General features: G+C 37.1%; 1 protein-coding gene across 6 annotated transcripts in view; it reads right to left on the bottom strand.

Moving 5' to 3' along the window:
- ELF1 (E74 like ETS transcription factor 1) overlaps positions 1-27,282 on the bottom strand; it is a 102,797-nt gene that overhangs the window by 67,081 nt on the left and 8,434 nt on the right. For 3 of the 6 annotated variants that reach the window (XM_078070295.1, XM_078070290.1, XM_078070296.1), the window contains exons 1-2: positions 7,602-7,726; positions 2,313-2,429 (exon numbers count right to left, since the gene is read on the bottom strand). The exons of 1 other annotated variant lie outside the window; for it this stretch is intronic. The gene's annotated coding sequence lies outside the window, so the exon portion shown is untranslated. Of the gene's footprint in view, positions 1-2,312; positions 2,430-7,601; positions 7,733-27,282 lie in introns of those variants that run through there. 2 more of the 6 variants (XM_078070292.1, XM_078070291.1) reach the window with 2 other exon arrangements.

The raw sequence follows: 27,282 nt of genomic DNA on the forward strand, positions 1-27,282 counted from the left end.
TAACCGACTGAGCCACCCAGGTGCCCCAATACTCTCCCCAATTTTAGTGACGTTTGCTGTTATTTGTGGAAGGAACTTGGAAGGGCACAAATAAATATATGGTAAAAGTGATCATCTATCTTCATCATTAGGGAAAAAAACCTCTGGTTTAGAACACTTGTGATTTTTTTTAAACTCTAATTTATGTAAAACTCTGCTTTATTATCAATAGGAGAAAAGACTAAATCAAATGCTGTAAGTATCAGTGATCTATTAAATTATCCAATCTTAGGCAAGTTACTTAACCATAGTTTCCTAAATAAAATTTAAGAATGGAAAAAAAAATCTGTAAGAATGATATTTAAAACACTGGTTGCAATCATGCAACATTCTTTTGGTGTCAAGACCCATTTATATTCTTAAAAGTTATTGAGGACCATAAAGAGCTTTTGTTTCCATGGGGTTATATTTGTCAACATATGAATTCTTTACAAGGATGGGCTATTATTATTTATTAAATGCCCTTTACAGGGATCCTTTCTCAGAAGAATGGTATATTGAAAAGAAAACTCTCTGGGATACATTTCCTTGGTAAAATAAAGCTGTTAAAAATATAAGTTCTAAAAAGAAAAGAAAAGAAATTAAAAATATATATATATAAGTCCTAGTTTGCTTTCTTCATCTCAGTGTCTCACCAAAAGCAGTTTGAGGATCACTGATTTATCTGTAACTTTCTCTAATCTTTGTGTACATTAGAACACATTTTAAATGGAAGTTAATTAATAGAGTATATGTATATAATGTATGAATAAAGTTTCTATGTTTTGTTCATGGATATATTCCCCAGCATCAAGAATAATGCCTAAGAGATAATAAATAATTGTTGAACGAATCAGTAGATTATACAGATTGAAAAGGAATTTAATAAAAAGTTCAGGGGACTCCTGGACTACAGGACTTTTAACAAGAATCCTTCTTACTATAAAATCCTAGGACTTCTACTTCCATTTGTTCCTCTCTGTCCCTGCCATTTCTGCTATTACTTAGACATACACTGTGGGGAAAATCGTAAAAAGAGAGCCAAGAGATCATTATGAAAGCAAAAACCTGGATTAAGATCTATGTTTTCACTTTTTTAATAGCAATTCCCACAATTACATTACTAAATTTTGGAAACCTCATACATAGAGATTCCATATCAAGTTTATAACAACAAAAAAAATCACTAAAGATACAGGAATTGCTATCATTATAGGAAGAATTTTAAGGAAGCAAGATGAAGACATGTCAATAAATCTGGTTAGATGCAAAAGTTTAATTTGGGGTAACAGCCTATTGAAGTTCATCAATAGTGTCAATTAATACTCTATCAATTGTGTGTGTCTTATGAATCTTTTTGTTCTGAAATGTGTTTTTTAAAGATTTTATTTATTTGAAAGAGAGAGCAGGCACGTGCACATGGTGGAGGGGGGAACAGAGGGAGAAGGAGACTTCCCGATGAGTAGAGAGCGTGATGCGGGGCTCAATGCCAGGACCCTGGGATCATGATCTGAGCTGAAGGTAGATGCCTAACTGACTTAGCCACTCAGGCGCCCCTGAAATGTGTTTATGAATAATATTTGAATGTGGGATGGTTCTAAATACTAAATTATTTCTAGCAAACAAAACTCCAACTTGTTAATGGATCTCAACTGGAAGTAATCCATCAGAATGTCTAGAGCCATCTTATTAGTTATATGGGACAGACACACAGTCATTACAACTTAGTTCTGAATCGAGCTAATCTTTCACTGAAGCAGGCAGTTAACATACTTTATGATGTAGATTTTACTCACCATTTTTAAAAAATCAACTTCTGTTCCTCATCAAATTAACATTATTCCTCAGTTATTTATAAATGTGGGGCAAAAATAAACTACCTCTTACACAGCAAAATTTCAAAATTTATTATGAAATAGTTCAACCAAAGAGAAAGAGAATGCATTCACATAGCCATCATCCAGCTTTATTTACACTAATATTTTACCATAATTTGTTTCAGATTCTTAAGGAAAGAAAGCCACATATAGCTAAGGCCTCCTATATATCCCTCTCTAATCTCATTTTATCCCTCCCAACCATTCTAAATTTGATGTTGCCCCTATCTGTCCGTATTTTTATAGCTTCAATACATATGTATCAAAAATCACATTGTTTTTATGTACATAACTGGGACTATGCTGTATTTCTTCTATTAAAAATTTAATTCAAAATTGTTTGAAATAACTCTAGTTAATAAATGACAGGCAGGTTAAAGTGTTTAGTGGTCAAATATGTTGATGTCTAAAACTTACTCTGAAATGCATCAATTGCCCATCTGTTTAGGGTCCTCGAGGATTTTACCCCCCAGGACAATACACCATAGTAAGATGCTGAATGGGTAAGAAGGCATCAATGGCAGGCATCTGTTCCTACGAAAGATAATGAAGAACTCTAAATTATCTTGAACTATCCATTCTCTCCACACTCTTTGTAAACAACTCTCATACCTCAATGGGATGATACTGCCTTAGAGAACTCTTGCACATATGTTCCATGAACTGTGTGCAAGAATGTTCCCAAACTGGAAATAATCTAATGTCATCAACAAAAGACAGTAAATACATTCTGGTCTAGACAGACAATGGAGTAAAACATGGCAATTAAAATTAATTAAGATAAATCTCGCAGAGTTGAATGAAAGCAAGACACTACAGAATATATACGCTGTGATTCCATTTACATGAAGTTCAAAGGGGTAAAAATTTAATGAAAAGGTTATCACAAAAGTCAGTATAGTAATTATTTTTAAGAAGAAACAAACATGGGGCAGCAGTGGGGGATTTCTAACATAAGGGGCCTACTTCTTAACCTAGGTTGTTGTGTAACAGGTAAACACTTTGTAATTATATTCAAACTGTATATGTTTTATAGATTCTCCTACATGTACATTTCAGTTTTAAAACAAAAAAGAGAATGAAATGCCCCATTACAATATAAGCTTCCATTTAGTACTTTGATTTAAAAAAATAAGATGCACATAAAGTTATTAATTCAACACCTCATATTTATAGTTTTAGTTTCACTGTTCATAGGACTGTTTTCCAAAACACAAAAAATAACAAATTTTCCTTAACTTAGATTTTTTTAAATTATACAACTTTGCACAAACACAAGGCCCACTATATGACTGGGCATCCATCACACAGATAATGAACTTTACATGACTTTTTATCTTGTAAAGTCATACTAGTTCCTGCTACCTTGAAGAGGAACAAAATATTCTGGCCAAACAACGGAAACAGTAATTATTTTCAGACCATCCAACTGATGGACTGTTCTTCCCATCCCTACAGGAGTCTGTGAATGCCTATGTTCCATTAGATGGGATATAATATAAGGTACAAATATGCAATCAGTGATCGAGTTAAATGTCCAAAGAAACCTCAAAAATCATAACCAAGCATTACATGGTTCTTAAAAACAAAACAAAACAAAAAAACCTCTTTCCCAGACTCAAACAACTGCCAATAATAAAAGTTTATTTCCCAGGAGAAAAGGATTTTCAAAGGCTATAAATGCTACCTTAAATCAGGAAGGGAATGTTTTGCCTAGAAACCCAAGGATAAGGGAATGAAGAGAAGGCCATGAAGTACCAGATGGTACTAAAAAAACTAACACTGGGAGAGTGATGGTTCACTGAGATAAAGAATAGGCCAACTACATTTGGAAAAAAAAATAATTAGCTTAATTATTTACTGTGGTCAATATAGTGGTGGGTTTGGGTGTGACAGGAGGAAAAGCAGAATTAGAGAAGCAGAAAAAGGGAGAGCCACAAAGCTTAAAGACACAGAATAGCAAAAAATGGAATAAAGAAAGGAGTAACTGGGGTAGGGAGAAGAGGCTGAATAAGTTCTAATATTGATAATAAACTACTCCAGTCACTTTCTTGACTTACCAGAGGCTGCAGGCTTCAAAATATCCCTGTTGCTTAAAAATTCAAATATTAAACTGCTAAGAAACTGATTGACTGCTCTTCCTAAACCTGTACTCTTTTTCTGAAAGTGTGGCCTACAAGCACTTGCACCACAATCATCTAGGGTAATTATTAAAAATGCTGACTGATAAACCAAACCATAGGCCCAATGAATCAGAATCTCAGGGTTGGAACCAGGTGATTATTACACCAAAGGTTGAAAATTACTGCTTTAAAACATATACTACCAGGTAGGTGTTCATTTTTTCTTTGAATGGTTATGATGTACAGACATCAGACAGATGAAGCTGAGGGCCACATGCCTTTCAAAGGTTTGCCACCCCCAACTTTAGCAGAATCTGCCCAACTGAGTAGCCGAGGTTTTGATGCAGCAAATCGTAACTGTATTCATATGTGCTCCGTACTTTTGTCAATGGTTCAAAAAGACAGAAAAATAAAACATCTCTGACCTCAAAGAGCTTACATTCTTATTGGTGAAGACACTCCTCTTAACCTAGGCAAATACTATTCATTCTTCAATACTAATAATTCCTAAAGAGCCATACTCTTCCCTATTGTAAGTTTCAGTCATGTTTCACCTCTACCTAAATAGTCTGAGCCTGAATGTAACTCCACAGTGGTTTGGTTCCATTCTTATTTAACCCGATGCTACCACGCCCTGTTTTCCCAGTAAGAATTTAAGTTTGTGCGGCACCTGGGTGGCTCAGGGGCTCAGCAGTTAAGCGTCTGCCTTTGGCTCAGGTCATGAATCCAATGTCCTGGGATTGAGACCTAGGTCTGGCTCACCGCTCAGTGGGGAATCTGCTTCTCCCTCTGCCCCTGGCCCTGCTTGTGTTCTCTCTTGCTCTCTCTCTCAAATAGATAAATAAAATCTTTAAAAAAAAAAAAGAAAAAAAAAGAATCTAAGTTTGTGAGGAGAGGGCCCATGTTTTCCAGCCACTTCTGTGCTGTCTGTTCTTTAGGACAATGACAACCATATTGTGGGGGGTCTGATATTGAATTGGCTTAGGGGACTTGGAGACTTAGGAGATTCAACAGTTACATGCAAAGTAATTTTAAAAAACCAAATTTCAGACTTAAAGAAAGCAGATCTAAAGTAAATTTCAACCACCGCAATAAAACACATCAAAAAGTTAACAAAGATTTTGTATGCCCAGAAGATTCTAAAAGTGCCTAGTATGCATAGTAAACTCTCAAAGGAGTAGAAGATATGACAAACAAATGGAATGAGATTACTAATTCTGGAAAGTTTCAGTTCAAAATGAGTATAATGTCAGAGCTTAGAGACTTCTATATTTTGTAAACTCATATGCAAAGTTTTACACACATACACACTTTAAAAGAATAAGACATCATATTAAAACAGTATTTGGTTCCTAAAAGAACAGGAGATAGAACTAAGGCAGAAATAAACCTGTCTTTGTATCTACAAGTTCAGAGTAAATTCCCAACTCCTTAAATTTCCATCTCCCCTAGACCCATCTTTAAACAAGCAATGTCATAAACAATGCTTCAACTATGAAGAAGTTATAATAATGAAAACAAGCTGTGGTAGAAATTAAATAAATGCATCATCTTCTCTCTGATGAAAAAGGAAACTTGTTTGAACACATTTTCAGAATCATTTGGTTGCATCTTGCTACCAAAATTATCACCAACCAACTTAATTAAGGTTTTATTTATTCTTAAGGAAACAGAGCCCATTTCAAACAAAGCATCACTTGTTAGTGTGGACTAGCATGAGCAGCTCCAGCCACTAAGCGCTGCACGACCTTGAGCGAGTCACAAGACCCTTCCGGCCACTGTGTCTTCATCTATAAAAGTGAGGCCACTGAACGATCTTCAGTCTTTTTCAGTGCTCCAGTTCTTTGAATGGGTAATTCTGAGTTTAATTCTGATGACTCAATTTAAACTTATATTCAACCTTATGAAAGGAAAAGAGTGGGAAGAAGACTACTAAATAAGTCTTTCTGGCCTTCCCTTGCTTCCATGCTTTTTTTTCCCTTCCCTTCTCCTTGAAGTCCCACTTCAGTCTTTGTCACATGGGTAAGAGACAGAAATATATGACCCGTACCATTTTATTTAAATTATAACGGCCCCTTAATTTTAAGAAACTAAATTCTTCTACTTCTCTTTAATAAATAAAATCTTAACTATTTGGTTATTTGTGTGCCACTAGATTTTTCTCTGATGGGTCACTGGCTTTTAAAAACTTAAAAAAAAAAAAGGCAAAAAGGTTTCATTAGATTTTTCACACAGACCAGAGTAGAAGTAAATACAGCCACTACTTACTCAAAGGCTGACTAAACCAGCAAGATGATAGCAAATGGCTCAGAGCTGAGCTGGTAAAATGTCTGCTATGCCTTTCTTGCAAAACCACAGAATTGAGATCTGTTAATGTAACGATCCTTTCCAAGAGCATAACTAACTGCCTTTGTACCTTCCCTTTTATCTGATAGGTCTTCAAGCACTTAGAAAGTTAACAACAGCAAATTTCCAAAGAATTAGCGAAATATCATTATAGTCAGTAATACGACTTTTTGATTTCCAAAAATGTTATTCATAATCACTGAACATTCAAATTTTACTTTCATTCAAATTTTAACTTCATAAATAGCTTTCATAAGTAAAATACTACTGCACCCAGCTTCTCAGAGGACCGAGAACTTCAAGGCACACCAGAATATACGCTAGCCAGAACTTCATAATTTCAATGATGATAAATATTCCAGGAAAAGACTGAGCAATCTTTTCTTTCACACAAAAGGTATTACTTTTTTGCTTCAAAACAAACACATTTTAAGAACAGTAATATAGAAGGAAGGCCAGTACTCTTTACTTTTTCTTTATACACAAATTGAAATACTACATGTTTCCTCAGAAGCTAGTCATGCATCTAAGGTTGTTTCTCAGAATACGTTTCCAGTGTGAATTATAAAACTTTATTATTTTTTTTCTAACAGTAAATGAACTGTTCTTTCTTCCTCTTTATTTAATAACCACTTTTACTTATTATCTAAATGACTGTTCATTTTCCTTAAACTTCTATTTAGTTTTCAAAAATTAATGTTTAGTATAATTTCATTAACTTAAGAAAAACGAAAAGGACAGAACAGTCAATGAGCAACACCTATGACTGAGTTGTCCCCAGACTTCCCTTTAACCAAAATGCCAAAACAGAACCAGTGCCTCCGAATTTTTTTCTTAACTCCTGTATCACACATGAATTGTACAGTTTACTTAACTCTAACTTTCTGGCTATCCCCATAAATACAATTAGATTTTTTAAAAATGAAAATTTGACCGAACTTTGTTTTGTGGTATGAAAAAGAAAGTCTCCTTTATTCTCAACTCATACAGGGAAAGAAAGAAAGAAAAATCATGTAAAACATAAAAAATGCTTTTCCAAGAAGATCTAAAACTTTCCAGATTTTGAAAGCTTTGTTTCCCCCTCGCAGTTAAGTGCAATCAGGCATGTGACTGACTACACACATTTTTTCAGAGAGTTAAAGAACACATTCAGCCATGTTCTTCGACAGGTAAGAGCCACCCTCCGTTTATCAGCTCAGGAAACAGCCAGAAGCAAACACACAAAATCGTAAGTTACCTTCAAATATTCCTGTTCTCTTTTTGTCCTTTGGGCTTGAAAATAAAAAGCAGTCCGGCAAGTTTTATGCTGTTAAAATGGCTCCTGTAGATTGGGGAAGTGGTGTCTGTGCTTCAGCCTATGAGTCATACATGAAACTAAGTGTTTCTAAGGGAGGCACGCCCATGTTGCTGTGGACCCAATTATTCTGCTAGGTCAAACATGCAAATCTACAGGTAAAAACAGAGGAGAGGTATAGAAAAAAGAGGGATGTAGAGCCACGGAGCAAGATCTACCTTGATTAAACCATTATTCAGCTCATGTTAATTACCATAATTTAAAATTAACAACAACAACAAAAAGGAATCAGGATCTACAAGGAAATAAAATTAAAACCGTATGTTGTTTTAAAAAATAAAATCTCAACTTTTAAAAATTATCTTAATATATCAAGTAAAGTAAAACTATGAAAAGATAAACAATGTGGGAGGGAATGGAAGGGAGACAGCAAATTTTCTGGCTTTTAATGTAACAATGGGCTGGTGAGTCTAACCAGGCTACTCATTAACCCTTACAAGAAAGAGGTATATTGCTATGTAATCTGGAAAGCTAGCAAACTACAATATCAGATGCAATTTACAAGTTCACTAAACATAAAATCTACTTTCTAATTTCCTAATTCAAAGTTCAGTGGAAAAGTAAGTATGAATTAATCTGATTTATAAAATTTAAAACAAATCCAGGGTTAGTAAGAAACTAAAATATAGCAAAGTGACTCTAAGTGGAACTGCAAACTTTATAAAACTCTATTTTAAAGAAATCACCAATGCAATCCTGGTTCATGATTCTACTACTTACAAGCGATAGTCACAGTTTTCTTTACCTTTTAAACAAAATTTTCCACAAATAAAAGCCTACCACGTGCCAGGCACCATGTTGCACCATACATGGTTGGTCCTAAGGCTGCCAATGAAAGACAGCGAAGCTTTGCTCTCCGAGTCCTCATACATCTGACAAGGTGCCCAAGCAGCTGCAATGTTAGTACAACTACTCAGCCTGTCCCCTGGGTGAATATTTATTAATTTATTCTAAGTAAGAGCTTAAATTGGTCAAAATGGCTTGAAAGCATTAAGCACTTTCAACAGTGCTTTACATGATAAAGTGCTACTCACTAGCTAGCCTTCATCTTAATATTTTACAAAAAGTAAATAGGATTTGGCAAGGTTTTCTCCCTTTAGTTAATTACTTGGAAGTAATTACTCCGCCTTACTAGAGGCACAGCTGAGAGGACAAGCTGTCACTGACTCAGACAGGAACTTTACAAACTGCTACAAAACATAATGATAGTGAACCGACTTTCTGCCCATTAAGTGCCTATTTATTCCACTCTGCTGAACACTGTTTGATTTACCTTTTTACTAAGATAATCCCCATGGTTTAACAAATTGTTAATAAAAAATTATGCTAAAAAGAAAAACACATCACTTTCTCTACTGTCAAACGTCATGGTTAGCTTACTTTAGAGCTCATTTATTTAGAATGACTATTTGGATCCCAAACAAGAAATAAAGGTCCTTTGAACAGTCACAGGGGATGTTCACTGGAACACTCCCAAGTCGTTTCCCAGAGCTGAAATTTATTTTAGACCATATCCATGTAAGCCCAATAATTTGATTATCTTTTAGCTAATTAGAAATAGAAGTTATAAGGGTGAAAGAGGGAATAGTGAAGGATGATGTCAGAACAAACAAATGAGAGAGTGGATAATGAGAGAAGACTAAACTAAAAACCTATAAAACTACAAATAAATACAACTTTTTTTTTTTTTTTTAAAGATTTTATTTATTTGACAGAGGGAGACACAGCAAGAGAGGGAACACAAGCAGGGGGAGTGGGAGAGGGAGAAGCAGGCTTCCCGCGGAGCAGGGAGCCCGATGCGGGGCTCGATCCCAGGACCCTGGGACCATGACCTGAGCCGAAAGCAGACGCTTAACGACTGAGCCACCCAGGCGCCCCTAAATATAACTTTAAAAGTCCTGAAACCTGAAGCCATCCTATACGGTCAGTAAGTTCTATGTGCTTCCTAAGTATATCACCAAACAGTAAGTGCCTTGAAGTCAGCATTATTATGATAAAGGTCTTTAAAAGACAAAGGGAATAACAAGTGTGGGAAATCTCTTATGAAGTATGGATACATAAAAAAGGAGAAGCTTCTGCTATTGAGAAAATCCATTTATATAAAGTACCTCATTACTTGATAATGGCAGATATTTGGAAAAGTAATTTAAAAGAAGTACTTTTGACCACCAGTATGTAGAAGTGAAGTAAGAGACATAAAGTGAAAATAATTACCCTTCTTCAACAGCAACAAATATCCTAGCTGTTCCTAGGGAATGATTCCAGAGTTGCTATTACAATATACTGCCCCTTTGCTCAGGGGTGTCCCTGTAAGAATTACCACCTACAGAAACTGGATCCTGGTTATAGTCACAGCCCCAAGAAATCAATCTCCACACACACACAAAAATAGGCAAACAGGGGCGCCTGGGTGGCTCAGTTGGTTAAGCGACTGCCTTCGGCTCAGGTCATGATCCTGGGGATCCAGGATCGAGTCCCGCATCGGGCTCCCTGCTAAGCAGGGAGTCTGTTTCTCCCTCTGACCCTACCCCCTCTCATGTGCTCTCTCTCTCTCAAATAAATAAATAAAATCTTTAAAAAAAAAAAAAAAAAATAGGCAAACAGTTCAGCACAGGTTCTAGAGTCAATATGCTTGGGTGTAAATCCCAGCTCTGCTACCTATTAGCTGTGTGTTCCTGGGCTATATTAACAATCCTGTGGCCTAACTTTTTTATCTGTGATTTAGGCTAATAAGTACCCACCTCAGAGGAGTATTATGAGCATTAAAACCAGTGCATGTACTATTATGCTTAATAAAAAAAAACTGTAATAACTCAAACATAACAAACTAGTTTTTAAAAAAACGGTCAAACGATCTGAATAGACACTTCACCAAAAAGAGATACAGATGGCAGATAAACACAGAAAAAAATCTCAACATCCTTACTCAACAGGAAAATCCAAATTAAAGTCACAATACCAGTAGAAAAACTTAAAAAACAAACAAACAAACAAAAACCCTGACAATACCAAGTGCTAGAGAGGATACAGAGCGACTATACCTTTCATACAGTGTTGGTGAGAATGCAAAATGGTACAGCCTATTTGGAAAACAGTTTAGCAGTTTCTTGTAAAGATACACATATACTTATTAGACAATCCAGCAGTCTCAATCCTAGATATATGCCCAAGGAAATGAAAATATAGGTCTATAAAAAAACTTCTACTTAAATATTTATGGCAGTTTTAGTCAGAATCACCAAATACTGGAAGCCCAAATGTCCATTAACTGGAGAATGGTTAGACACATCGTGGGATATCCATACAATGGAATGCTATTAGCAATACAAAGGTATGAACTTCTGAAATACAGGTACCACATGGATGGATCTAAAAGCATTAGGAAGTGAAATAAGCCAGACTCAAAATATATACTATATGATTCTACTTATGTGACATTCTGGAAAAGGCAAAACAAAAAGGGCAGAATTCCCACCAGTGGTTGTCAGGGCTTAGGAATGTGGGGAGGGGACTGACTACAAAGGGGAACAAGGAAACTGGGGTGATGGAAGCATTCTGAATAGTGATTGTGGTATTGGTTCTATGACCTATACATATTGTCAAAAATCAGAACTATACACTGTGTATAAACAGTATCTCAATAAACCTGACTAAAAAGAAATCTAGTTCATGCATAATACAGTTATTAATGTTCTACTGGGTACAAGTACGTACTTTATAAACATTAACTGTTATTATGCTTCACAGAAGCAGTCAGTACCAAACGCTTCAGGAGGAGAAAGTTTAAGTAAATCTCTAAACTTTTACATAAATAAAATGTGGCACCTGAGGCTTGTGATGCAAATATAATGTACCTGTACATACTGTGAGTATGTTTATTTGTAGAATCAGGTATATATCAAGTCAGTATATACCTTAATATAAAGTTTTCATGGCTGCCTGGAGGAATTTTCAGCATTTATATTTTACCTATTAGCTGAGCAAGATTAGGTCAATTGAGGGAATTGAATGCCAACTAAAGTTAAGACACTGTTTCTTTCTTTAAAATAGAACTTGCAAAAGGAATTTACTGTGTAAGTGAGGACTCTCTTCTTCCTTTTTATTGTGACTGCTTCTCTTTGAACTCAAATCTGAAAACTTCTAGTACCTGAAAATATAGAACAGTCTAATGTTCGTATCTAGGAAAGCTGGGCTTAAAAAAAGGCTTGCTTTGAATCTGTCCCCCTTGTTCAGCAGCCAACATGCTATCATTACTAGAGATGGAAGAAGCAAAGATCAAACCATTAAAATGATAAATGACCAAAATCACTATTCTCTACTACTCAAATATAAAAATAAAATTTAAAAGAATGAAATTCAGTGTTATAAATACTTCAGTTGGAAAGAATTAATTTTATTGATGTTAACAACTCTCAAAGTATCATCCCAGGTTCTGAACAACATGCATTTCCAAATGTGAGCTTAAATGTCAGACAAATAGTGAATTCTCTATTTATCACTAGCTTGGTTAAACCAAGGCCTCCTTCCCTGCTTCTGCAAACAGATTACTAGGACCTATCCATAAGGAACATCCTCCTGGACAAGTGTCTGAGTGTTTTAAGAGGCATACCAAAGTCAAAAGGGGCCATGGCTTTAGCTGGTTTTGCTTACTAATGTATTCCTATCAGTAAGACGGGGCCCAAAACACAGCAGAAACTCAGAAACATGAATACATAACTTTTCTAGAATAGTTCATTGAGGGAAAATTACAGCGTATCAGGATTTTACTACACACTGAAATATTTTTTAAAGATGTGATTTGGCCCATGATTTGATGTTGCAGAATTCATGTAGCTACCTGTGTTACAAGGTGATACTGCAGGTATTATTTTGGGTGTTACTCTTTCCTATCTTGTCAAAAGTAACCAAGAACTGACTGAACAATTATATCCTTTATTATGCTCCCCAGTAATATGCTGACTGCAATCTCAACTTTCATATAAACATGATATTCTATCTCTTACAATTAAATTTCAAATTCAGTATTAAAGACAATATATCTTTTACTTTAGTGGACTGTAAGGAGGGATGTACCTCTGAATTACCTAAAGGAGCTTCATGCCTACTCTTGAAACAGATTCAATAGTATGGGTAGTGCCAGGCACATGAGAACCCCTGCTCTGCTACTATATAACCTAGAATCTAAAATAGTTAGTGGGGCATCTGGGTGGTTCAGTCGGTTAAACGGTTTCCTTTGGCTCAGGTCATGATCTCAGGGTCCCAAGATCAAGCCCCTTGTCATCAGGCTCCCTGCCCGGCAGGGAGTCGGCTTCTCTCTCTCCCTCTGCTCCTTCCCACAGCTCATTCTCTCACTCTCTCTTTCAAATAAATAAAGAAAACAAACAAAAAATAGTGGTCCTCACACAACAGCCACTCAAAAAGACACTTGTTACCTTACTATTCAATAATCTCTAAATGTTGTGGAGAGGAAATCCTCTATTTTTTATATTGAGTTAGAGTGAAACATAAGGTCCTTCTTTGCTACTGCATAATACTGTAGAAAAATAATATCACAACAACATCCTAACTGTTCCTTTCCCTATCACCGACTGCCTACCTTCCAATTCACCTTGCACTCTGCTATCAGAGAAATCTTCCTTATTAAAAAACTATGTGAACTGATGTGGTTATCACTTGTGGCTGAAAAAGAAACAAACTAACAAACTTTGATTCCCTAGCAACAAAGTAAAAACCTGGTACCATGGTTTTCAAACTTTTCTGTTAAGCAGTTGAATTCTTAGAAAAATCTTCAAGGAACCACAATACTACATACATTTAAGTCTTTGTTGCTTTAAGAAAGCCTAAAAATACAGATCCAACCCAAATTCATTTCAAAAATAGGGAAAGCAGATCTACAGAGAGAACTGACTTGCCCAATATCAAGTTAATGACTGATCTGAGGTACTCCTAGGTATTCATTCATTTAACAAATATTTACTGAGCACCTACTATGTGTCAGGCACCGTTCTAGGCCCTTGCCATATAGCAAGAGACTCACTGTTAATAAATGATCCCTACCCACGTGGTGCTTATATTCTAAGCAAGGGAAAGTGATAAACATTATAAACTAAATATAGAGCATGTTAATTATAAATAAAATATATAAATAAAAGATACACTATGCTGGTAATTAGGACAAAGAAGGAAAAAACAAGACAGCAAAGAGGAGAATATGACATTTTGGACAGACTAGCTACAGAGGATTTACTTTGCCATGTTGAGTGAAGACCTCTAGCCATGCAGAGCTATCTTAAGAACATTCTAGACAGAGAAAGCCTATAAGCCAGAGAAAGACTCTAACAGGGAGCTTGCCTGAAATGTTCAAGGAAAGCAAGGAGGCCAGTGTGGGTCAAGTAAAGAAAGTAAAGAGAAGAGTAATAGAAGGAAGAATACTAGAAACTGTTGGGAGAGCCTCACTGTTTAGAGATTTAATAGTTGGACAGTTTTCATCATATGAGTCATAAGATTTGACTGCTGTGTTGAAAACACACTGCAACAGGGCAAGGACGGAAGCAAGGAGAAGTTAATGCAATAACCCAGAGAAGATGATAATGACTTAGACAGAGGAGGCAGCCTAAGAGGAAGATGTGATCAAATTATGGCTGTGTTTTTGAGGAATATCCAACAAAATTTCTATATGGATGGAAAAGAGTCAGTGGGGAAAGAAAGGCTTCAAAACTCCATTTTTGGCAACTGAGAGACTGCAGTTGTCCAAACTGAGAGAAGAAAGACTACAGATGATGATGGTTTGGGGTGTGGAAATATCAGGAGTTCAGGTTTTGTTTTGTTTGTTTTAGATTTATTTATTTAGGGGCACCTGGGTGGCTCAAACGTCTGCTTCTCCTTCTCCCTCTGCCACTACCCCCTGCTTGTGCTCTGCCAAATAAATAAATAAAATCTTAAAAAAAAAAAAAAGATTTATTTATTTCAGAGAGAGAGTGCGCACTCAAGCGGGGGGGAGAGAAGAGGGAGAGCAAGAGAGAGAATCTTAAGCAGACTCGACACTGAAGGGGGAGCCTGACTTGGGGATCGATCCCACGAGCCTGAGATCATGACCTGAGCCGAAATCCAGAGTGGGATCCTTAACCAACTGAGCCACCCAGAGCCCCAAGAGCTCAGTTTTGAACTCATTAAGTTTGAGATGTTCCAAGTGGAGATGTCAAATTGGATATATTGTCCTGGAGTTGCAGACATAGTCCTAAAGCCCAGGGCAGGAGTATGGGCTGGATATATAAATTGAAGTCATTAACATATACATGATATTAATGTGTATCTGATATTAAAGCTACAGCTGGAAAAGTAACAATGACAGATCCCCGGGACCCTCTAATATTTAGAGGTGGGGGAGCTGAGGTAAAGCTAGCAGAGAAGCCTAAGAAGGAGGACTCAAAAATATCACAGGAAAACAAGGCAAATAAGGTATTACCCTGGAATTTGAGTAAAAGTGTTTCCAAAAGGGATTGAGCAATTGTGCCAAATGCTGAGGACAGATCAAATAAAATGAGGTCTGAGGAGGGAAAACAAAAAACAAAAAAACCCAGCAGAATTTAGCAACATGAACGTCACTGTGAATTCTGAAAGAAGAGTTTTCATATTGTGGCAGAGGTAAAAAAAAAAAAAAAAAAGACAAAACATCTGATTAGAGACCGTTTAAAAGAGAATGAAAGGTGAGAAACTAAATAGAAAGTAATTGTGTAGAGTGAATGAGTCAAGAAAAGATTTGAGGGGGGAGGGGAGGGCTTGTTTAAGAAAAGCAGTACCCTTTCTACTGCCAAGAACATTCCACTTTGTACCGCAGTTAATTTTGTACAAGTCCATCTCCACACAGATAAATTGGTAACCTGTCTGAGGGCAGGAACCACACCATGCAGCTGGTACGACCAACCATCACTGTGGACACACTACTGCTGGGGACTCCATTTCCTTTCTTGTCAAATACTGGGAGAGCCCAGAGATCTGGTCATGTCGAAGATCCACTTCAGTTCTGATGTTTTATGATTTTGTAGCCTCTCCAAGTCCTCTGAATAGTGTTTGAGGAACAGAGAACAAATATCACACGAAGGCCACACTTAAGAACGAAGTCTCCTCATCAAAATTTTAGTTTACTGAAAGTAATACATAAAATTACCAGATAGGCAGAATAACTGGAAATTTTGTAAGTTTCCCCAAAACCCAATTACACTTATTTCTGTTCACTAATAAGATATTTTTAAAAACACAAGAAACCCTATACTAATATTCCGGAAACATTTTTATCCTATGACAGGAGGATATTTAAGTAAATGGGCTTTTAGCACAAGTGCAAAAAACTCATCTCAAATACCCCAAAACCTCCAAGCTCTAAAAAAAAAAAAAAAAAAAGAAAGAAATCTTAGTGAAATTTAAGATATGATAGAAGGCAAACCTCTTATTTTAAACTAGCCTAATTTAGACTATGTTTATTTTTATACAATATTTATTATTTATCTATAACACAAATTAAAGATCCTGTTTACAAGATTAAGAAAAAGCTTAGTATTATGGCTTTAATTCTCATAAACAGATGTACTCAATGTTAATTCAGAATTGCTTGTGGACTGATGATTTATTTGGCTTGACTTTCTGCTTTAGAACTGAATCACAGAGCCAGCCACCCCATCCCTCCCACCACCCACCACTCCAGCAACCCTCACTTTGTTTCCTGAGATTAAGAATTCCTCGTATCAGTGAGGTCGTATGATACATGTCTTTCTCTGATTGACTTATTTCGCTCAGCATAATACCCTCCAGTTGGGGAATTAAAGAGAGCATGTTCTGCATGGAGCACTGGGTGTTATACGCAAACAATGAATCATGGAACACTACATCAAAAACTAATGATGTAATGTATGGTGATTAACATAACATAAAAAAAAAAAAAGAACTGAATCACAGAATGCTTAGCCCCAAAGATCATAAACCAGCAACATGAAAAAAATTATAGTTCTATTATATTTGCTCTTTAATAAAAACTAAATATAAACAAAAAGAAGGGGAACTTTATAATATGTTAAAGAAACAAGAACTTCAATTGCTCTTAATTATACTGCTGGTCAAAACAGAGAAATGAAAAAACTGACATTAGCAACTTGCCATGTAGTCCAAAAGCATGGGCTTTAGAGTAGGTGACCTAGGTTTGGGTCCCAAGTCCACTATTAACTAGTTGTATGACCTAGGGCTACTTTAACTCCATGCCTATGTTTTCACTTCTGTAAAGGGGAAAACGATAATCCCTGTTTCACAAAAAATTCACTTAAATTGCTTATTATAGTGCCAGGAGGACATATGATATTTCTTAAATACTTATCAAAAGGGGGGGAGGGGAAGAGATAAACATTCTAGTAGTACATTCATACTCAGCAATAAAATAGAACGAACTATTGATAAACACAACTTAGAGGACTCTCAAAAGCATTATGATGAGTCTAAGAAGCCAATGTCAAGGGTTACATACTCTATGATTCCATTACATGACATTCTCTAAGACACCAATCTACAACGATGAAGAACTAATCAGTGGTTACAGGGGCACGGATTAGGGGATAGGGTGTGACCTATAACAAGAGAACATGGCGGAGTTTTGAGGGGTGATGGAATTGTTCTATTTCCTGATTATAGTGGTGGCTACATAAATTTATACATGTGTTAGAACTCACAGAACTGTATGCTGAAAAAAAGGGCAATTTTATAGTTTTAAAAGTGAAAATGAGGGGCACCTGGGTAGCTCAGCTGATTAAGCATCTGACTCTTGGTTTTGGCTCAGGTCATGATCTCAGGTTTCTGGGATTGAGCCCATCAGACTCCCCGCTCAGCGGGGAGTCTGCTTCCCCTCTCTCTCCCTCTGCCCCTCCCCCTGATCATTCTTTCTCTCTCTCAATCTTTAAAAAAAATTTTTAAATAAAAAATAAAAATGAAAATAAAACAATTTTTTTAAACACCAAAAGCCCAAAAGTCATTACTTCAGTCCATAATCATGAGAAAAGAGAAGACAAAATCAAATTGAAGGACATTCTACAAAATACCTGACCAGTACTCTAAAGTGTCAGTCAAAAAAGAAAAGAAACCATCAGAGATTTGAGATTCTCTTTCCCTCTACCCCTCCCCACCGCACTTGCATGCACACTCTAAAATAAATAAATAAATAAATAGAATTTTTAAGAAAAAGAAAAAGTAATGTTTGCAATAATTTCATAAAGCAAAAATATGTTCTTTCTCTTCCAAAAACCAACCAACGCCATCCTGCATATTTTGAATACCTTAGTGTAAGTTTAATTATCTAGTTTAGGTTGTACCTACACTAAGATCATATATGTTATCTGAAAGGGATAAAACAGATTCTACCATAAATGATATGACTTGTTAGCTGTGCTTACTTCCAGCATATATGTTTATAACTTTAAAAATTCTATCAACATCTGACTTCCCAATTCAAGAATGCGTTTTTTTTTTTAAGAATGTCTCATGAATTCTACCTCTTAATATTCCTATTTAAAAAAACTTTCAATAGCCTTGTAGTACCCACAGAATAAATTCCAATACAAGATTTTTTTTTAAGTGGCTGAGTGTGGAGCCTCATGTGGGGCTTGAGCTCACAACTCTGAGATCAAGACCTGAGCTGAGATCAAGACTCGGACACTTAACCGACTGAGCTACCCAGGTGCCCCCTAATACAAGATACTTTTGCATCTTGATTTTGGTCTACCCTATAGTAGCCTCACTTGTGGCCTTCCCACCTCCCAACATACACCCACAATCCAGCTTTGCTGAACTTATTCAGAGCATGTTGTGCTAACTCCACATTTGCAGGCCTTCCCTACCCAGTGAATTTCCTGCAAAGCCCTTCTCTCCATCACTACAAGAAAGAAATGGTCACTTTCTCCTTTGTACCTCCCTCTGTATTTTGTAAATTATCTAACAGATGCATGAATCGCATTGCTTATGCACTCACCTATACACTTATGCATTGTTAAAATGTGCAAAGCACTCTGATAGGTTTTGAGGACCTAAAGGTGAATTGATTTCTTTCATAACTCCTCCTGCCCACTCTGCTGGAATATCTGGTGAAGAACACAGCGTTTGGGTTCTTTTTTTTTAATCATTTGTTTATATGTCTCACTGGTCATTTAGTTTAGCCTGATAGCATTCCTGACCCACAACAGTTCTGTAATAAATACTTGCTGAATGAAAACATTTGGAAGTTGAACTAAATATTGGCTCAATGATAAATCTTTCTTCTCTTCCACACAAGCCAAACCATGCTCAGGTCATTTCTGTATAGGTCTAAATTACACAAAAAGCAAGGCCCCTTCTTCACTTTCCTGAACAGTCCGGATCTATGAATAGGTTGGCTAAGGCTTGGTCTGGCAGCCCTGTCTGGTGATCAAGGCTGGAGCAGTAAGCTTTACATTTGTTAAGAGAGAACAGTTTCTGGGTTAGTCCCCGTGCTTACACCTGAACATCTCATTATGTTAATAGACAATGAGTAAAGGGAGAGAGACAGACACAGAGAGCAAAGGAGTGAACAAAAAAGAAAAACTCTCCAAAGAGTAGGACTGATTATCCAATCATGGTTCTTTTCCTCAACTTTTGGTCTTCTGTCCCTTTCAGGCCTTTACTTACACAGCCTTCGGTCAATAAACTTCCCTAATTAGAAACAAACTGGTAAATGTTTCAGTAAAAAGGAATATTCAAATAAGATATTTAGCCTAGAGGCTTTCATGTTTCATAATACTGAACAGATGGAACAATTAATGACTTCTTTAAACTCATAGTTTACTATCATCATAAAGGATGCTCTGCCGCTCTTCTTCCCTACTTCAAACCATACCATTGGTACAAATGAAACTTTTAAAACTTAAAAGTATTTTAAACTTAAAGTCATTTCAGGAAATACTTCTTAGACATACATAACGCTCTCAGTATTTCATTCAATGTTCTCAAATTTCTTTTTTCTCTCTCTCTCTTTTTTAGGTAGGCTCCACACCCAGCTTGGAGCCCAAAGCGGGGCCTGAACTCACAACCTCGAGATCAAGATCCTGAGATCAAGATCTGAGCTGAGACCAAGAGTCAGACACTTAACCAACTGAGCCACCTCAGTACCCCCAATGTTCTCCAATTTCTATCTCCAGGTGTTGCTCCTGAACTCGACTCTTCTATCCAACTTGACACCTCCATTCAAATGTCATAGTCTTCTCAAATTTAACAGATCCAAACCTGAATTCCTGGTCTTTTCTCCAAAACTTACTCTTACCCAGTTTTCTCCAGTTGTCCTGGTGGAGAGTGAATACTCCTAGCTGCTCACACCAAAACCTTGGCTACCGACTTGTCTTTCTGTCCTAAAGTCATATCCAATATGTCAAAAAATCCTGTAGGCTCAATCTTCAAAACATATATAGAATCCGAGAATCAATCCACTTCATTGTTACTATCGTGCTGCCAGCCGTTGTCCGCTCTTATCTGCATCCCTGTAGTAGTCTAAGGAGCCCTCCTGCTTCTCTTCTTCTTTCCCTACAATCTAGTCTCAAAGCAGTAGCCAGCAGTAATCTATTTAAAAACACAAGTCAGATTCTATCACTCTCCTACTTTAAAACTCCTCTTTAAAACGCCTTAGCTCCTCTTTTCACACAAAAAAGTAAGTCTTCATAACAGCTTACAAGGACAAGATCCTACCCTGGCCCGAACCTCTATGACTGTATCTCCTACTACTTCCTGCTCGCTCCCTCTCTTCTAGTCCCACTGACCTCTCCTTGCTATCCCAGGAACATATCAAGCATTCTTCCCCTCTAGGCCTGTGCACAGTCTCTTCTCACTGCCAGGGAGGCTTTTCTGTTAGATATCCAGGTAGCTAACTCCTTTACTTCCTGTGGTAAACCACTGTAGTAATAGGTACTAAGTTGTTCAGACTTCTCAGTTTGAAATATGACTCTGCCTCTTCCCCCATCAAGAAGCACAGTCTACTTCTCCATCACTTAAATATGGGCTAGGCCAAGTGATATGCTCTGGCCAGTGGAATAATAACAAAACACAAGCACAGGTCTAAAAAGTATAAGGACACAGGGGCTTACCTTCTTGCTGCTGGGATCCCTCCTGCCACCAGTAAGGTATGAGAACTACACAGAGAGGCCCCCAGCCATGTGAGTGAAGCCACCTGAGATTATGTATCTCGCCCCAGCTGAGTCAGCTCTGATCTGAAGAATCACCCAAACATAAGAAAGAATAAAATAGAGGATACACACAGGTGCTCAAAAATTATGACTTGCTCCTTTAAAGCCAGGATTAAAAACCATTCTCACTGTAGAATCCTATGCCATTTCAATAACATCCCAAACTTTAAAAATCTCATAAATATTTTGAACTTTAGAATTTAGTTTGAACCACCTTAAGAGACATTTCCCAAATTTAAGATACTAAAATAAACATGTATAATCTGCTTTACAGATTAAGAATTCAGACAATTACAAGTTAAGAGAAATAAGTCCCCAGGACTTACCAACCTCTCCTGCCTTGACTCTTGTTACTGTTTCCCCACTATCCTTTCTCCCCATTCTTCAAGACTCTGCTAAAGTTCAGCTGAAAGAAACAATATATAAGTGATGAAACCTTAAAAAACAAAATAGTGAAAAACAATGTGCCTGTGGGCAATAAATTATCTCAAGTAACTAAATGTAAGAATAGAGAGATTAAATAGAATAGGATATTTTTTAAAAAGACATCTAATACTCTTGGGGTGCCTGGCTGGCTCAGTCAGTTAAGCATCTGACTCTTCATCTCAGCTAAGGTCTTGATCTCAGGTTTGTGAGTTCAAGCCCAGAATGGAGCCCAATTAAAAAAAAAAAAGAAAAAAGACATCTGATACTCTCAAAAACAGAAAGCAGATACTATATACAAACATAGATTATAATAAAAATGACATCAGGGACACCTGGCTGGCTCAGTCAGCGGAGCATGCGACTCTTGTGAGTTCAAGCCCCACACTGGGTGTAGAGATTACTTAAAAATTAAATTAAATTAAATCTTTATTTAAAAAATGGCATCAATAAAAACATTAAATTCTATTTTGTTGCAGAAAAAGACATACAGAAGGGAAGACTGTTCATTAGACAGTATTTGCTAATGATCTCAAACCAGTTACTCTTTTTTAAAAAAAATCCCTATACCACATTATTCCAACTAGATACTCAAATGTAAAAAAAGAAAAGCACCAGAAAAAAATATAAACATCTGTATATTATTTGGTAAGAAATGTCTTCCTATGTACGACACAAATGGCAGTAAAAAGATAAGGAAAAGGATGACATCTGACTACTAAAAATTTAAAACCACTATAACCAAAGCTAAGGCAAAGGAAAAAGAAGGGGAAAATGTGACCAAAAGTCCTATAAAAAAAAGAAAACAAAACAAAAGCTAGTCTTGGGTTTGGCTTCCACAGCCAAATACATACACTGAAACTCCACAAATACTTACAAAAAATAAAGTTCATGCTCCACTTACAAAATCAAAACTAGAACTATTAGGCAACATCTTGTGGGTGTGTAAGAAAGACCCTACAACGTGGAGCTGCCTCAGTGGGCTCACTCTGACAGAAACCTTGGTCTCTTTATCAAAATCTTGATCAATGGGGGGCCTGGGTCGCTCAGTCGGTTAAGCATCCGACTTGATTTCAGCTCAGGTCATGAGATCAGGGTCAGGATCCAGCCCTGCATCAGGCTCCACACTCAGCACAGAGTCTGCTTGAGGCTCTTTCCCTCTGCCTCCCCTCCCCGTGTGTGTGTGTGTGTGTGTGTGTGTGTGTGTGTGTGTTCTCACATTAAAAAATCTTGATCAATGAACACCCAATTCTGTTTTGTTTTATTTTAATTTTTTTTTCAAGATTTTATTTATTTGAGAGAGAGACAGAAAGCATGAGCAGGGCACAGGAAAAGGGACAAGCAGACTTCCGGTGGAGCAGGGAGCCCAATGCGGGACTGGATCCCAGGACCCTGGGATCACGAACCAAACCAAACTCAGACACTTAACGACTGAGCCACCCAGGCGCCCCTTCCAATTCTGTTTTAAATTAAAATAAAACATTTAGGGATGCCTGGGTGGCTTAGCTGGTTAAGCAGTTAAGCGTCTGCCTTCGGCTCAGGTCATGATCCCAAGGTCTTGGGATTGAGTCCCCCGCATTGGGCTCCTTGCTCAGCAGGGAGCCTGCTTCTCCCTCTGCCTCCCACTTCCCCTGCTTGTGCGCTCTCTTTCTTCTCTCTCTGACAAATAAATAAAATCTTTCAAAGAATAAAACAAAGTAAAAAGATTCATGCATTTAATTCTATATAAATTTTACCTCAAAAGAAAAAAATAACTAAACAAACATTGGTCAATACTAAGCATGCTAAAGTATTCAGATGGAAATGTACTAATACCTGCAATTTACTTTAAAGGATAAATGTATGATAAGGCAAATATTATAAAATGTTAATGATAAAATCTAAGTGGCAGATACATGAGCAAAATTTCATCTTTGCTGTATGTTTAAAAATCTGTGTAGTAAAATATGGGGGGAAAACTACTGTTGTTGAATCAAACATTCTAACAGAAAAATTGGGCGCCAGGCACGAATATGCACTTCACAAAAGAAATGTGGCCAAACACAATAGAAAATGTTCAAAGATATTCATTCCTGAACCTTAAAGCAGAAAAACAATACCGTTTTTCACCTATTAAAATAGCAAAGAATAAAATGATTAGAGAGGGTACAGGGGAAATAAATGATCTCATACACTATTCATGAGCTTTGTAAAAGAATATAATTCCAGCAGGCAATTTCACAATCAAAAAGCTTTATGTATAGATCCTCTCACCCAGCAGTTTCAATCCTAAGCATTTATTCTAACAAAAAAATGCACAAAGATGTAGACAGAAATTCAGCACTATCGTTCAAAAGTATAAAAAAAAAGAACTGTCATGTAAATCAGATGTTATAGAGACTGTACCTCATCATACTGAACATACCATATTATTCAGCTGTTAAGAATGATTATCTGGGGGCACCTGGCTCAATCATTAAGCGTCTGCCTTCGGCTCAGGTCATGATCCCAGGGTCCTGGGATCGAGCCCCACATCGGGCTCCCTGCTCCTCGGGAAGCCTGCTTCTCTTCTCCTCTCCCTCTGCCCCTGCTTGTGTTCCCTCTCTCGCTGTGTCTCTGTCAAATAAATAAATAAAATCTTTAAAAAAAAAAATGATTATCTGTATAAAATGGTGTAGACACGAAAAAGTCTCCAGAATACATGTAAGTGACATATGCAAGTTATAAACAGTACATGTCACGTACAATCAACATCTATGCATGTGTGGTCCTTATTTCAATATCTGAAGTAATGGTCAACTGAAAGTTAACAGTATTTATACTGTTAAGATTTTTATGATCTTTATTATTTGTTTTTCGGTATTTAAGTAGTTTCTGTGTGCCTGGCACTGTTCTATAGACTCAGGATACAGTTTACCTATAGATTCATGTTAACATTCAGGCAGAGTCCCTGAAGGAACTGTGATGAAGGAAATCAGCAAAGTAACATAGTGACCAAGAAAACCCACTTTCAGTAGGGACAGCCTCTCTGAAAACGGGGCAGCTGCCTTGAGACCTGAATGCTGAGGAGCCAGTCGTACCCAGCAGAAGCTGGGGAGGAATACTATTAACAGAGGAAGTTATAGGAGCAAACAAAGGCAATTCGGCAGGAGTAAGCACCATGCTTCTTAGAGCGCAAGGAGGGAAGAAATAAGAAAAGCGGGTAGAGAGTACTAACCTGGAACATATTACCACTTTGAAAGTCAGGAAAAAGGATCAAGCTCGTCTCATCCTAAAAAATCAAAAACTTTTACCACTATCCCAATCATACTAGAAGACAAAACTTTGAAAATCTTTCCTTCCTAAGTGCTTGCCATACGTATCTCATTTAAGTCAGGCCAGAGCTATTAAAAAGCATTCAGAAAATTTCAAAGTAGAGCATTCTCGGGGCAACAGTTCTCCAAGGCCATTCACAGAACAGATGCATGAGAATCCTCTGAAGACAAGTACACAGTGCAAACATACATTCCTGAGTCCTATAGCTAAGGTTCAAATTGATTAAGTGGGACTCAGGATTCTCTATTTTTACTTCCCAGATGACCAGAAGTTAGTATAGTGACAAAGAGACCTCCATACCTCAACAGGCCTGACTGCCCTGTATTTATGTAGATGTATGTATGTAGAATGCCATATCTAGATTAAGTCCGTGAGAAGGTCATATTTGTGTTCGGTAGATCCTATTTAGGAAATCAGCAAGGTGTGTAATATATTTTTCAAGCATCTCATAGATCCAAAAAAGATATTCTTTAAACTCACACTTTTCCATAGAAACAAATCCAATCATTTGACAACCCCAAACCCATCTACCATTCTTTCTCACTCCCTTCACAGCCAAACTTCCTCAAAGATTTGTCTATATTCCATTTCTTCACTTTCCTCTCATTCTTTGACTCATTCTAATCTAATCTAATCTAATCCTACCCCTTTTAAACCACTAAATCTGTAAAGTCAATGACCACACAGGGCGAAAACCTAATTAATGTTTTTGGAACTTGTTTTGTTAGACCTAATAAATGCTCTCTCCTGGTTTTCCCCCAATTCTGGAGTACTTTTCCTTAGTTTTCTCTGCCCTACCTCCACTACCTCACCACTGAACATAAGAGGTTCTAAAGATTCCACTGAAAGCCCTCTTCTCTTTCCAAACTCTCCCTGGGCAAATCCATCCATTTCTGGGGTTTCAACTACCAAGCCAGAGCATAAAGGTGAAAATCACCTCTGCTAAATTGCCCTCGACAATCCCCTTAAATTCACTGTTGAAGTTTTATCACATCAACAGGTCACACTGGCAACCAATATATCATCTGAATAAATATAAATGAACCATTTTTCCCTCTGGCATTCAAGCACCAGATTAAGTAGGTAATTCATATTTAAAAGCCACATTGTAAGAGAAGATGCAGGATTTTTCTCCTTCTACTCCGTTCCACCTCCCTACTCCCTGGTTTAAAACCCATCAACATCTGCCATCTCTGCTTAAAATAACATTCAAAATCCTTTTTTTTTTTTTAAGATTTTTTTTATTTATTCATTTGAGACAGAGATACAGAGAGAGAGCATGAGCAGGGGGAGGGGCAGAGGGAGAGGCAGAAGCGACGTCCCACTGAGCAGGGAGCCCTACTTGGGGCTCCATCCCAGGACCTAGAGTTCATGACCTGAACCAAAGGCAGACGCTCAACCATCTGAGCCACCCCGGTGCCTCAACATTCAAAATCCTTGCAATGGCCTACAATGACTTATATAATCTGATACATGCCCTGGTCACCACCCCCCACTTTTCATACATCACAGCCCTCAGGGCCTTCTTTCATCTCCCAAAGGATACCCTTCCTTGCCCTGCTTTGGAGCTTTTGCAAAATGCTACTCCCTCGTGCCTCCCCTCCCTTTCCACTCCTCTCTTCCTCCTAGCCACTGCTTACTCATCCTTCAGGTCTCTATTCAAATGTCATTTTCTTGGAGAAGCCTTTTCAGTGTAGCCTTTCCACCTACTTTGTCAGGGGTCTCCCTGGTATGCATGTAACATTCAAGCACGCTTTTTACTTGTTCAATCAGTATCTGCCTCCTGCTCTAAACCGTAACCTTTATGAGGATCTTTGTCTGCTTTTTTCATGGTTCTATCCCCAGCACCTAACACGTGAATATAAACCAAATTAACAACCTCAATCTCATTACAGAGGTTTTTATAATCTTACCACTTGCATATCCAAATATAAATTCAAATTTGCCTTTAAAAAAAAACTATGGTAAAATATACATAAAATTTATCATCTTAACCATTTTTAATTCTACAGTTCAGTGGCAATAAGTATAATCATACTGCTGGGCAACCAATCTCCAGAACTCTTTTCATCTTGCAAAACTGAAACTCTATATCCCAATTCCCCCTTCCCCCAACCCCTAGCAGTCATCATTCCAATTTCTGTCTCTATGATTTCGATTACACTTGATACCACAAGTGGAATCATGCAGTATTTATCTTTGTGTGACTAGTTTATTTCACTTAGCATGATGTCCTCCAGGTTCATCCATGTTGTAGTAAATTGCAAAATATCCTTCCTTTTTAAGACTGAAAAAATATTCCACTGTATGTATATACATTTTGTTTATCCATTAATCCACTGAAGAACATTTGGGTTATTTCCACCTTTTGACTATTGTGAATAATGTCGCTGTGAAGATAGATGTACAGAGTCTCCCTGAGACTCTCCTTTTAGTTCTTTGGGGTGTATAGCCAGAAATGGGATTGCTGGATCAGACAGTAATACTATTTCAAATTTTTTTGAGGAACCACCATAATGCTTTCCACAGTGGCTGTACCATTTTACATTCCCATGAATAGTATACAAGGGCTCCGATTTCTCCACATTCTCTCCAACACTTGTTATTTCCTGTCTTTTTTTATAGCA

Source organism: Halichoerus grypus, chromosome 4 (genome assembly GCF_964656455.1).
Source record: "Halichoerus grypus chromosome 4, mHalGry1.hap1.1, whole genome shotgun sequence".
NCBI classification, from domain to species: domain Eukaryota; kingdom Metazoa; phylum Chordata; class Mammalia; order Carnivora; family Phocidae; genus Halichoerus; species Halichoerus grypus.